Source organism: Simochromis diagramma, unplaced genomic scaffold (genome assembly GCF_900408965.1).
Source record: "Simochromis diagramma unplaced genomic scaffold, fSimDia1.1 OVJJ01000612.1, whole genome shotgun sequence".
NCBI classification, from domain to species: domain Eukaryota; kingdom Metazoa; phylum Chordata; class Actinopteri; order Cichliformes; family Cichlidae; genus Simochromis; species Simochromis diagramma.
In genome coordinates this window covers 407,345-422,030 of record NW_024387419.1, presented here as the reverse complement: position 1 = coordinate 422,030, position 14,686 = coordinate 407,345, and the positions used below count along the sequence as shown (strand labels likewise).

Genomic DNA, 14,686 nt, shown 5'->3' with positions numbered 1-14,686 from the left:
GGTCATAACTGCCAAACAGTTACATTTATTTCTGTATCTCAATAAATCATGTTGAGTTTTTCCACATGATCTCTCCTTATTGAATTATTTTTGTAGATAAGCTTCAAGCTAGCAAGCAACAATACCTAAATCAAAAATATTATCACCAGAAGTGAGAAACTGTCTGCAGCTTCAGCTGTGTGCTGCATGTATTAAAGATAACTTCAGACATTGTGTGGGGGTCATGTCTGAAACAGGCTGTACAATCACACAGATAAAAGACAGCAGTCATGTTTCTAATAATATAAATGAAAACAGAAAGATTATGAAGATAAAAGCTGTGAGACTCCTCTAGAGAAAGGATGGCTTGTTATCATTACATGAAGTGATTTAGAAATAGTATGTAAGCTTTAAGGCCAGCACTCACAACTTATTAAAACTGATTACCTGATGGTGAGCACACACAGATATATAAACATATAGGTGAACTCTAAGAAGAAAACTGTGTTGATATTTTTGCAGAAAACTATTTATTTACACTTTTATATTTACAATCAGTTTATATTTATATAAACAAAAGAAACATTCACAACTAGAACAAAACTGTCTTATATACAATATCAACCGTTTCTCCCTTATTTACTGTTTTCTTCCACCATACAGCCAGCATACAACTATACTATTAGAGGAACATCACTGGAAGGTGGCCAGAACACACAAAAACAAGAACAAGACAATATATAAAAGTTCAAGTTCAGGCTCAGCTTTGCAGAGCAATTCATGGAAAACAATTGTACTCCAGTTCTGAAACCTTTCATTTGAAAACCTGTTTGCTCCTGAAGATCCTCTGGGTGTGGACCCTGCTGCTGCTGCTGGCACAGTGACTAGTAATGCAGAGACAGAGGACAGGGACATATGAGACAGAACCAGACTTAGCCATTATCACTTCTGACATTTACCGTATTTTCACGACCATAAGGCGCACTTAAAAGTCTTAGATTTTCTTCAAAAAGTACGGCGCGCCCTATAGCGCAGTGCGCCCTGTGTGTTGTAATGAGGACGTAGTAGAGAACACCATGAGAACGCTAAAGGGTGAAGTGTGGCCGAGTTGGAGGAAAGACTCGAGCGGTGGATCATCGAGCAAAGAACGAGCGGGAGAAGCGTTTCGACGGTCACCATTCGGCTAAAAGCAGTTTCACTTTCACTTTTTATGAAACGGTGCCATTTTTCCATTAGGACCGGGACTACGGTAGCGCAGCAACTTCCAGCGGATTATAAGGAAAAGCTGGCCATCTTCCGCTCCTACTGCAGCAAACACATCGGCGACAAAAACATCCAGCCCAGCCACATCACTAACATGGACGAGGTCCCGCTCACTTTTGACATCCCGGTGAGTCACACTGTGGAGAAGAAGGGGACCAGCACGGTAGCGATACGCACAACGGGGTATGAAAAGTCTTCTTTTACTGTTGTGCTTGGCTGCCATGCTAATGGACAGAAACTGCCGCCTATGGTGATTTTTAAGCGAAAGACTTTGCCTAAAGAGAAGTTTCCAGCAGGAATCATCATTAAGGCAAATGAAAAGGGCTGGATGGATGAGGAAATGATGAAAGACTGGCTGAGGGAGATGTATGTAAGGAGACCAGGTGGTTTTTTCCACGCATCACCATCGCTCTTAATCTGTGACTCTATGCGTGCCCATCTCACAGCCGATGTGAAAAAACTAGTGAAACAAATTAACTGTGAGCTTGCTGTCATTCCGGGAGGCCTGACAAAGGAACTCCAACTGCTGGACATCAGTGTGAACCACCCGTTCAAAGTAAGGCTGCGACCGGCCTGAGAGCGATGGATGACCGATGGAGACCAGTTTCACCAAGAGTGGAAGGCAGCGCCGGGCGAGTTACGCCACAATTTGCCAATGGATTGTAGATGCTTGGGCTAACATGTCTGCTGGCACTGTTGTTCGAGCTTTCGCAAAAGCCGGCATCGTTTCCGAGGAGCCGCACGGCACGGAAAGTGACTCTGACGGTGAAGAAAGTGAACCTGGAATGTTTGATGGAGATTTAGCGCAGCTGTTCAATTCAGACACAGAGGATGAGGACTTCGATGGGTTTGATTGATGATAAAAATGTGAGTACCAAACTTTGTTTTGCTCCTGCTTTATTTTTAAATATGCACACTTGTATGCTTGTGTGTTGTTGATGATGACGATTACCAGTAATAGAAATGTGAGTAAGGTACCGAACTCAGGTTTGCTCCCGCTTTATTTTTAAATACGCATACGGTACTTGTATGCGCCCTATGATCCAGTGCGCCTTATGTGTGTGTTAAATACAGTAATGGCACACATAACTGAGACTGCGCCTTTTAGCACAGTGCGTCTTATGGTCGTGAAAATACGGTAGTAATAACGCAGTACTTACAGCTCTATAATTGTAGTTTTACAGGTGAGATGCTCAGCATTGTGTCCTCCAGGTCTTTATCCTCATCCATCCCTGTGATGGAGGCAACAATTAGACAAATATGTACGGAATTTATATTTCATGTCAACAATGTTATTAAAATCTTATTAAAACAACTTACCAAGAGATTGTTTAGTTGGGGCGTTTGTAGTAGCAGGCGCAGACTGCTACTTCTTCCGCAGGTACTGCTGCAGCTTATGAATCCGTGTTCCTTGACTGCAGCTCTTCCTCATGATAAGGTCTGCATAGCCGTCACCTCTGCCGTCCCAAATCTCCTTCCAGGTGCTCTTGGCTCATGAGCCAAAGCCAACCAGCTGATCATCCTCAGAGGCTTCTGCTGCAACACTCACTCCGCTGGTCTCGTAGCTCAGAAGAGTTTTTATCTCTGCAAAGCTGAGGGCTTACTGTACAAATGAATGCAAGCTCTCCTTGCCATGCCATTCGCCACAGAGGTCCCTGCAGCCTCTTGCTTCTGGAGATCTTTGATCAGGTACATGGTGTCCCCGACATCATTCTCCAGAAGCCACCGGAAAGATTTCTCTTTATATTTTCCAAACTGCAGGATGTACTCTCCCTGCACTTCCTTCATGTCAGAGGCATCCCCTCCTCTCTGATAGATGACAGTCAGAGCATCGTCCTCCCTCACAGGTGCAGACTTGTCCTGAAGCTTGGGGTCATTTTTAATCCTTTGAGCTTCTTTTGACGAGTCCTGGAGAAGGTATCCAAGTGGCCCCTTGCGGAACGCCACAGAGATTTTCCCTGGATATGGCGCAACTTTCTTCTGCATCTTGACATGCAGTGAAAAAATAAACAATTATATTAAACAAAATTGATTCCAAACACAAACAAAGACATTTCAGGTTACAATCTTGCTGCACATTGTGGCTGGGTTTAAACAGCAGGATGCAGGAGAACAATAACGAGACACAATTATTCATACACGAGTGGGCATTGCTCATGTTATAGTGATATCAAAACAGATTTTCGCATTGATAAGGTGACTGACCATTACAACATGAAAGCAATACATTTTCTTTTAAAGCAGGTTCAGTTATTTAGCATGTCATCTCATAACAAGACACTTATTGGTTATTTAATTGTACCACATTATAGTAATGTCAGTGTCACAGCAGTCGGAAACCTACAAAGTTTATTTAATGGCAAAACACGTCAATGAAACACACAATTTATTTAAGGATCACGTTCATTCATTTTTTACCGTGCCACTTTACAACAGCAGATAAACTCCCACCGTCTTTAACTGAGCGATGGATGCTTCGTAAATGCAATCGCAACACGCCTATTACCTGTAATATACACCTGTAAATGTATTCTGTTGGTTTACTGTTATTTCAAACGACGTTTCTTACCTTTGATCAATGAATGAGGAGCGTTGGGATGTGTTGAGTTACTTGTTTTCTCTCCCGAAACGTAAAAGAGGAGATTTTTTAAAAGTGCCGCCGCATCTCAAACTCGCAACAGCGCCGGAAGACCGTAGTGGCCAAAAATATATTACATCCATAGTGGTTTAGCACTACCATAGAGAATGAATGGGAAACGGTTTAGGCCGTTTAGCTAAACAATCCCAGGCTCCCGCACAGCTTAGAGGACATTTAGATGAGAAAATATATATTTGACACATTTGAGGAAAATACTAATAAAATAAAAATGAATAAATGTTCCCATTAGAAATCTTTTTTTGTTCTATAAAAATAGTTGTTTTTCTTTTTCAATCACTCATCTTAGCAGTAGGATATGCATGAAAAGAGAAACAAATTAAGTTTGAGTGAAAATGCACATTTTTTGCACTCTCTGATCATCTGACTAAGTAACTCAAATGATTCAAAAAACCCCAATTCACTTTGGTGAGTGACTCATTCAAACTCAATTCAGTAAAAAGAATCAAATTTACCATCACTAATTACTATACCTAATGTGACGTTGTTGTCCCTTGTCTCTTTCTCTCTCTTTCCCTGCGGCTCTGTTCCTGTGTTACTGCGAGTGTAACTACCGCTCCTCCCCCCTCTTCCCAGCACAAAGCACAAGGCTCGCATGCGGAGTGAAGCGAAAATAAAGGGCAAGAGAGGGTGAGAGAAAGAAAAAAAAAAAAAGGCAGATTCATTCGCGACTGACACATCACTACAAAATGCTGTTTGTTCCCTTGAAATGTCCTGTTAGACCTTTACTGCAGCCACCCTTAGTTTCTATTTGTTTGTGAGTCTCTCTGCCTTATCCAGATATTTATAACTGTATATACAATTACTACATTTCATCCAAAGAACAGAAATGCAAATAAAGCAAAACACACACAAACTTGCTATTGCTATCCCAGTGAGGACATCTCATTGGCATAATTAATTGTAACCCTGACACTAAAACCACATTCTGAGCCTCAAAAATGCCTTCAAACTTGTGAGGCCTGGAATTTGGGCCATATAAGGCAGCGGTCCCCAACCCCCGGGCCTTGGACCAGTACCGGTTCGTGAGTCGTTTGGTACCGGGCCGCGAGAGTTGAGGCTCAGGTGTGAAATGTATGGTTTTCAGGGTTTTTATCAGTTTTCAGCGTTATTTTGTTATCGTTTTTATCATTAACTCTATTTTCCTGGGTCTTTTCATGTGTGTTATGAATAAATCTTCTTATTTTCGGTACTAGTTTTATTTTGTTGTATTTATCCGCGACACCTTAAAGGCCGGTCCGTGAAAATATTGTCGGGCATAAACCGGTCCGTGGTGCAAAAAAGGTTGGGGACCGCTGTTATAAGGGACTGTTGGTTCCCACGAGTATAGTAACAGTCAAATTTTTAGTCCCGTTTTATGGGCTCAAAATGTGGTCATAAATATTTTGTACTTGTAAATCGGTTTTGTACTTGTAAATCAGGATTTGTATGTGTAAAAAATTTTTGTGTGTGCTTAAAAAAGATTTGTATGTGTAAAAAAATTTTGTGTGTAAAAAAGATTTGTATGTGTAAAAAAAATTGTGTGTGTGTAAAAAAAGATTTGTATGTGTCAAAAAGATTTGTGTGCATAAAAAAAGATTTGTATGTGGACTTAGCCAAAAAAAACCCTGCAAGTTACAAGTACGCATTTTGACCCTATTTTTCTTCCTTTAAGCTGATTGGTCAATGTCATTTCAATCAGAAATTAAACAATCCAATCAGAGAACAGATGGGTTTGGCTGTCGGGGGGAGGGGGGTGCTTTATGGACCTTCAGGTCCTGGAAGGGTAACACAGTTAGAAGATGGAGGACAGCGGTGGCGCTACTGCGGCGCAGGTAAGCTTTAATTTATGGTTTACTGGAACAAGCTAATTGTCCAGACATATATTTTTGAATATCATGTTCGGTTACTACACTGTGACTTTTTCACGGTGCCAAAAGCTATCTTAAAAAGGGCTCTCAACATTAGCCCTAGTGTTGCATGTGTTCAAATAGATGAGATGTCGTTTTGGTAATAATTGGAACTGAAATGCTCTGACTTGACCTTAGCACTGGTCCCAGGTCACCCCCGAGTTTGTGTTACAGTAATACTACAGTAATTACAATATACAACAACTTTCAGCAGCTACTGAAAGTTAGGGGACCTAGCTTAACTTTCAGTAGCTGCTAACGCGTTAAGGAGCAAACAGCGCTAACGTGTTACGCTGCGCTAAATTGCTAACGGCAAATCAGTTAACGTCATTTTAAGGAGATTACCGCTGACAGCACAAATATATGTGCGTGTATAAAGTATTTGATTTCAATTTTCTTCTACTTCTGTAACTATGGCCTAACGAGCTTTTAACATGTTTTCAGGTGAGAATGTAGCTGTGTAAATTTCAAATATCTGAGCCGATCGACACATCGTTTTCAAACCCCTGCGGCCTTTCGCTACTCGGGTTAAACATGATATATAAGTCACTTTGATAACTTAAGAATGTTATTGTTTGGCTTTTTCAGTGTTTTATTTGTTCGTGAGTAAATTGGTTTGGCTGAGATTAAAGTTATTAGATTAGATTAAATTAAATTAAACTTTATTAATCCCTCGGGTGGGTTTTCACACAGCTGAATAAACATCAAACAGAAAATTAAAAAATTAATTAAAGAAAGTGTGAGATGGTCGAGAGTTTACGCCAGCGCCAGGTTATATTTTAGATAGGAAGGAGCAGACGGCTGAGTTTCACTCAACCGAGGGAACTCATGCCGTACTACACGGCTTTCTTTAGACCCCGAAGGGCGGGTCCTCAGGTGGAAGCAGCCTCTGAATTTGGACACCCCCGCTGTTTCCGGACCGGCTAATAATAACGGTGACATTTAACGTATTTTATCCGATAAATAAACACTGTAAAATGTATTTATCACCCCCCCCAACAGCCCTTTTGAATGTCTCCCTAATTCTGAGGTCTCAAGGTTGGGAAAGTATAGCCACAACACCTCACTCTTGGAGCACTTTTTTGCCACATGTATCGCAAACCATGTCTCAGCTGTTTGTGGAGGTAAAATACGTCCGCACAATTACGCTCAGCCATTGTTGTGAGTGCGCGTGCCAAGGGGCTGCGAGACATTTATACAGCCGTATTTCGCACATGACTATGAAAGGCGGAAGAGGAAGTAGTTCCTTTGAATGTAGACAATCCGAATGTTATAGTTTCTTTCCACTGTGTTGCTGTTAATGATAAACTACAAATTAACCCTAAATTACTAAAAATATCGATATTTTAATGTGAGAATCGATTCTAGAACATAAATGACTGGTATCGGAGGAATCGATATTTCAGGATCGATCCGCACATCACTACCTGTTTGTGGAAATCGTTATCCTCCAGATGACTTGGTCTTGCATGCCAGTACATGTGGTGATCGGTAAGTTCATTTTAGTTGGACAACACTAAACAAATACTGTGTGTAGCACAATTATAGTTGCTCTTGCTTCTGTCTTTGCATCATGTCATAACAGGGGCTCATCCTTACCTAACCTGTTCATCTTCTATGATCATGTTGACCACATGGATGAGCTTTTATCAGTGTTCATCCTGGCATTTTGACAATATACTTTTGCTTCTTTAGAGTGCATTGTTTAGGTGACCTTGTCTTTTATTGACAGTATTCCTGCATCTATCTATCTAGATAGATGGATCAGTGTATATATGTTTAAACACTGATCTTTTTTTTTCTTTTGCACCACTTTGGTTAAAGTGAAGTGGATGACCTTCATCACACAGCACATGAAGTCAGAGACACACTTCTCAATTTTGCTGCTGAGATGAACACTGACATCCCAGCCAACAATAAGGAAGGTACTTTTCATACCAAATGTCAGAGTATATTTAAAATTCCAAATTGACGTGCTTACCAGAAAGTGTGCTGGGCCTTAATTTTTTGGCTTACTGGGTTTACAGTACAAAATGTTATTTTTGCATACAATGTACTTTATCTTTTAGTAGAACAGTGGAAAAAGGCCAGTGATCCCCAAGATCAGTTTTGTTTAAGAGGCATCTCTTAAAGGAAAAGGAGGAGAACCCCAAAATCACAGCTATCATTGACATTCGACAAGATCAAACATCCCAGAGCCGAGAGATCACTTCTTTCTACAAAAGACCACAGATTGATTGGGCAGGACCTTTTCGTTGTTCTTTACAAGGTAATGCTTATGGTGAAGCATAGAGTCAGTTAGTTTCTTTAAAGGCTGTTTAACATTCCAACTTGGTAAATGAGAATTTTCCATTAAAGGGTGCTGTAAAGCAGTTTGTAACTTTACTTGTGTTGTTGTTGTTTTTTTCTTTTTCCCAATTTTAAAATAGGTGACACAGCTGTTGGCACTGGGGTCCAGAGACATTTTTTCAGCATGGCAATGCTAAAGTTGCAACATGGCTTTACCATCCATAGCGGTATGTTTCTCTGTCCTTTTCTTAATTAATGTGAGATGAGTTTTTAAAATAATCCATCGAAAAATTTACTCCAGAAATAAAATTTAAAAAAAGATACCACTGAAGTATTTGCATCATGTTTGACAACTTCATTAATCAACTACTTACGTCAATAGATAAAGCTATAGCTTTTTTATTTTGTTTGTACTGTTCTTCTCCAGGTGCAGCCAACATGACCCTTGTCTTTGAGGGACAAGAGAACCATCTAGTGCCTTCTACTTCTCAGATTTTGGCAGACAGTAGTGATGGGATTTCCGGCTCTTTTTAGAGAACCGGCTCTTTCGGCTCCGAACCGGCTCTTCAGGCTGTTTTGTTGCTTTAATTAATTTATTATTAACAATAATATAAAATTATGCACAAAAGGAATTACTAATGTAAAAAAAAAAAGTGGTTTTATTTATATATGTTTATATATAAATATGTGGTGGCCCCTAGCAGTAGCATCCCCAGGCTTCTACCTTTCTACCTTTAGAACCCGGAGAGCAGCCAAATGGCTGGTAGGCTTTTAGCTAAGCTTTAGCTTCAGCCAAGTGGAAGCTAAATTGGCTAGTCATTCATATGTATATTAGGTTGTTACCTGGGAATTCTGGAGGGAGGGGAGTGGGGGTGTTCGGATGAGGGGGTGGGGGAGCTGCTAAAAGCTGTGAACTTCCTTTTGTGTTCGTCTTGATGCATTCTCAATCATCCAGGGAAATAAATCTCCAAAAGTCACCAACTTGGAGTGTTTCAGTTTGCCATCTTAGGGAGAAATCAACACACCTTTGTTGCTGAGATTTATTGATAAAAACAGTACAAAAAACCAACCATTTGTACACATATTTACAAATGGCCTGCTGAGTGGTGCACGGAGCATGTTCATTGGTATATTGCAAGTAAACCTGACAAGTTTGGGATCAAGTTTTGGGTGGCTTGCGACCTAAAATCCAAGTACATTTGCAATGTCTTCCCATATCTTGGCAAGGACCCCAGTCGTCCCACTGGGGAGAGACTTTCTGAAAATGTAGTAATGAGGCTGATGGAACCATTCCTAGACAAGGGCAGAAATGTTACCACGGACAATTTTTTCACATCGCTTTCACTTGCGCAAAAACTTCTTAGACGGAAAACCACCATCCTCGGCACAGTCAACAAGATCATCAAGCAGAAAAATTCCTCAATCCACTAGACAGACAGATCGCAATGAATTCACCACTCAGGTATGTTGCAGGTCTTTTGTGGTTCTATGTTTATGTGTTTCATTGTGTGTAAAAGGGCTATGGAAATAACAATGTATCTTATTTCTTAGGTGTTTTCAGGAACACGGCAACTGGCCAGCGCCGTGTTCCTCTGTGGACAGTGTACTCCCGAACCATCTGGTCCATCACATCCACGCCACACTTTGTTTTGTTGTAAAGGGTGACAGTGTTTGGCTTCCTTTTGATAGTGTTATCAGTCTGAACCACGCTGTGCATGCTGCTAAGAATATAGACTGTCTTCTTCCGTTTGGCCGCATACGCCGTCAGCGTGGCAGCAGAGGTTGAAAACACCTAAGAAATAAGATAAATGGATAGTACTGGATGGTACTTGGATTTTAGGTCGCAAGCCACCCAAAACTTGATCCCAAACTTGTCAGGTTTACTTGCAATATTCTGCAGGAAACAGCACCGAGTCTTTGATGGGAAAAGCTGTTCATCAACGGTGATATGTAGACCAGGGTTGTAGCACGTGATGCAGTTGGTGACAAATGATCCCCACACACTGGAAATTGCAGCGAACTTATCAGTCTTTGCTCGATTTGCTCCATTGTGGCATCAATCAGACCACTGGTATAATGTTGAAATGTACTCACTCACTTTTTATTATTATTTGTAAATATGTGTACAAATGGTTGGTTTTTTGTACTGTTTTTATCAATAAATCTCAGCAACAAAGGACATACACCCATGTGTGTTGATTTCTCTCTAAGATGGCAAACTGAAACACTCCAAGTTGGTGACTTTTGGAGATTTATTTCCCTGGATGATTGAGAATGCATCAAGACGAACACAAAAGGAAGTTCACAGCTTTTAGCAGCTCCCCCACCCCCTCATCCGAACACCCCCACTCCCCTCCCTCCAGAATTCCCAGGTAACAACCTAATTTACATATGAATGACTAGCCAATTTAGCTTCCACTTGGCTGAAGCTAAAGCTTAGCTAAAAGCCTACCAGCCATTTGGCTGCTCTCCGGGTTTTAAAGGTAGAAAAGCCAAATGGCTGCTCTCTGGGAGTTTAAGTGCTCTAGAGACAAAACACGTAAAAACTCCAAAACACATTTCTAGCATGAACTGAACTTCCAAAACAGAGCTACCTAGATCACTTAAATTACACAATTGAAAGCATGAAAGCATATGTGTATTGTTTGTGTATTTATACACAAGCATTCATATATATATAGTCAAATAATTAAAAAAAAAAAGTTCATTTACCCGTTATTACCACACACCAAATACGGTCGTTGGTACTTGCTGGCGTGTGTAGCCAATAGGTAACAAAAGTTCAACACTGCCCCTATCATCCTGGAGCACTTCTGTTGTCTTTTGTACGTGTTTTGAGTTTTTATGTGCTTCTGAGTTTTTACGTGTTTTGGAGTTTGTACGTCCTTCGGAGTTTGTACGTGTTATTACGTGTTTTGGAGTTTTTATGTGCTTCAGGGTTTGTACGTGTTTTGAAGTTTGTATGTGCTTTGTCTGTAGGGGCCACCGTAAATATACTTTTATTTATTCACTCCACATAAAATGTAATAAATAAATCATATAATACAAAAATCAACAATTTACATTTCAACTTTTAACTATTTAAATTTTCAGCTTTTTCCTTTTACAAATTTAAAGTGAAAACAACACAAAACACTGCAAACCACAACACAATTAAATATAAATTATAATATGAAAACAAAAAGAAGATGCATGTTCTCTGTCATATGGACCTGCATGAATAAACTTTCTGAATCCTTTATCATCTGCAACTGAAAATAGTTGTGGATGATTACTATGCCTTTCTAATGTGACGTTGTTGTCCCTGGCTCTCTTTCTCTGTCTCTCCCTCCTGCTCTGTTCCTGTGCTACTGAGTGTAACTACCGCCCCTCCCCCTCTGCCCAGCGCAAGGCTTGCATGCTGAGTGAAGTGGAAAAAAAGTGCGAGAGAGAGGGTGAGAGAAAGAAAAAAAAAAAAAACAACAACAACAAAAGAAACACGGCTCGTGATAAGGAGCCGGCTCGCGTCGTTCACGTCAAAGACCCGGCTCTAAGAGCCATTTCGTTCACGACCGACCCATCACTAGCAGACAGTGACTTATTTGTGGTAGCAGGCAGAATGATTGGGCATTCATTTTTGAACGATGAGCCACGATTGCATGGCCTCAGCAAGGCTATTATTCACATGTTGGTCCATGCTGATAGAGACACTGTCACTGTCCAGCCCGATGATGTGCCAGATCTAGATATTCGTTCTACAATTTGCATGGTGAATACTAATTTACTTCAAGCCTTAGTGAAATCATAATTTAAATTAACTCATTTTTATATAAGTGTAATTATCCCCCCCAAGAAAATGCAGATTTTTTAGGCAATATATTTGCAACATACTAAAATGGAACTTTTCTCATCCATAAGCTTGATGGTAATAAACGCCTCACTGAGCAGCAGAAGGATGACATTAACAATTTGGCCATTTCCTGGGACTTGCCACCCGTCAGTGCAGAAAACCGCAGATGGCTGTTCCAACAGCTTCTCCATCATGCAGTAAGATTGCCCTTTAAAAATTGTTTTTAGATTGTCATCACCTAAGCAAATGTCATGTGGTTATTTTTAATTATGGTTTTAGGTGATAGGCCGAACTAAAAGGCAGACAAAACACATCAGAAAAGGTCTGAAGGACAACGGATTGTTGACTATGCTTCAACAAAGACCTGACACAGCCTCAGTGGTCTTTTTCCCCAGCATGAAGACAGCATTCTTACTGCACAGGTATTTCAATGCATTTCTAAGATGCAGACTACAGTGACAAAGCTAGATTGCATGACAGTTAATGCTGCTTTTAGGGGAGGCTGTAGTTCAGGAGTTAGAGCAGGTCATCTACTGATCAGCAGCTTGTTAAGATCCCTGGCTCCCCGCTCTGTATGAATTTTTGGTAGGAAGAACTGAAAATAAGAATGTGATTGTGAGAATGATAATTATTGTAGAAAAATCTTTGAAGGGTCTGGGAGAGTAGAAAAGTAAGAATCAGTCCTTTTACCATTATACGTTAAGTGAGACAAAATGATTGATTGATAATACTTTATTCATCCTGAGGGAAATTCTTTTAAAGGCTGCCAGATAATCCAGTGCCATCATGAGCACCCCATAGAATACACCATATATAAATGCCAAGTGTCGGAAAAAAGTCCCTTCACAAATTTAACATGTAAAAAAACTGTTTTTAAGGCAGTTGCATTCTTAAGTGTGTCTCTGAAATCTCATTTTAGGCTGTTCTTAGCCACATTGTTTGGCCAGGAGATGAGGGCGATGATGAAGACGATGATGATCCACCTTAGCCACTAAGCATCCAAATGCAAACAGTGGGATTTCTGAAGACCTACATTGAAACAGGCAAGTGTAATTGCATTGTGATTCAAAATTTGAATCTAATTTGATTTCTAATGCATTGATTATTTTTACAGCCACTCCATTCCAGCTCAGCCAGCTGATGAGGTTTTGGGTCGGGTGGGAAATTCCGACTGGTACCATGAAGGTTGAAGTAGTCAAAGCAGACTACCTCATATCCTCTACATGTTTTGGAACGTTGCGTGTGCCTGGGCACTTCCACGAGTACAATGTCTTTTCCAAACATGTTGATGATTGCATTGCAACTTGTGCCACAGGTTTTGGCCTTATTTAAAAGCAATTTGTAGACACTGGATGTTGAATAAACTTTACCATGCTTGAAAAATGTTTTACATAGCCAAAAGTTTCACTGTTACTTAGGCTTATTGATTTTTTGGGAATATTGTTATGCGAGTTTAAATATAAAAATTAAAGTTACAGTTCCCACCATTAACATTTATATTTGAAGTTAAGGAACTAATGATTGTGTTATTTAGGGTTGTTTTGTTAACTTAAAGTCATTGTCATGCATCCGATTCACATCATCTCTTTGTTTGAAGCAGTTTCATGGATTACAAGAGGTGAAAAAAAGTAGATTAATACTAAAGCTGTATTAAATGTTACACACAGTCCAATGCTGTTGAATATAATGTTACTTGATTTACTGTCACCTGTTAAGTAAAACAATCAGACAATTTTCAAAGATTTACACGTTTCTCTATGGATGTATCATACACTCTCCTATTTAAGAAGGGTTTTCTCTGAAGTACCCCGTGGACGTTCCCATGATGACACAGATGACCCACAAATTTAGTATAGCACACTTCAAAACACATAACCCGATGAAGAAAGACTTTAAAAGTCCCTAAACACATTTGACATCTGTTAGAGTTGAAAATTTATTTACAAGTTTACAAAATTATTAAATAAGGCTGTTTCATTATTTTTTTACACACACAGAGGGGTTTTTTGCAGCATGCTTACAAACACACGATAATGGTTAGATTAGTCTCTGGGTTAGGGAGTCTGAACAAGATGCCGTGAACTGGGCCTTAGAATCAGCAGGTTTTTATTGTCACAGGGCTGGAAAGCCCGTTCAGCATTATCCTTTTTGGGAAGCTGGTTCACACAAAAGGTTGGCACTATAAACTTGTAATTTCAACTGCTGAAGCAAATTCAGTCTTTTTAAATCTTTTTCTCCTGAATTCCTTCTTAAATTTTTGAACACGACACATCCAGCAAAGCAAATATCAACAGACATTAGCTTACTGACACCAGACAGACACTGCACTACAGTTACTACAGAAGCATTCTTGGTCAATCTGGTACTGTATAATCAGAATCAGAATACTTTATTGATCCCTGGGGGAAATTATTAATTTTTTTTTCTAAAATTTTCTCTCCCCTGGTGGGACAGTCCACATATTGTCTGAATGTTGTTAGTGTATTGTCCAGTGATACATGGTTGAAGTCACCCGAGATCACAATAAAGGCACTCGGGTGCTGAGTCTGTAACCGGGCTATGGCAGAGTGGATAGTGTCACATGCAGCTGTGGGGTTAGCAGAGGGAGGAACATAAACAGCCACCAAGATGACGTGAGAGAATTCCCTGGGTAAATAATACGGCCTGAGTCCAACAGCACACAGTTCAATGTCCAGGCAACAAATCTTTTCTTTGATTGTTATGTTGGCAGGGTTACACCACCGGTTGTTAACTAAAACAGCAAGCCCACCTCCTTTCCGC

At 40.1% G+C, this 14,686-nt stretch overlaps 1 long non-coding RNA gene across 2 annotated transcripts; it reads right to left on the bottom strand.

The window, feature by feature from the left end:
- Positions 1-500: 500 nt before the first annotated feature.
- LOC120721879 lies at positions 501-4,035 on the bottom strand. Of its 2 annotated transcripts, XR_005693280.1 has the most exons (4): positions 3,812-4,035; positions 2,563-3,228; positions 2,403-2,474; positions 501-863 (listed from the first exon to the last, which is right to left on the bottom strand). It is a non-coding gene; the product is annotated as an uncharacterized LOC120721879 (long non-coding RNA). The 2 variants fall into 2 exon arrangements; XR_005693279.1 differs by lacking the exon at positions 3,812-4,035 and having other exon boundaries at positions 2,563-3,355.
- Between the last annotated feature and the right edge of the window lie 10,651 nt (positions 4,036-14,686).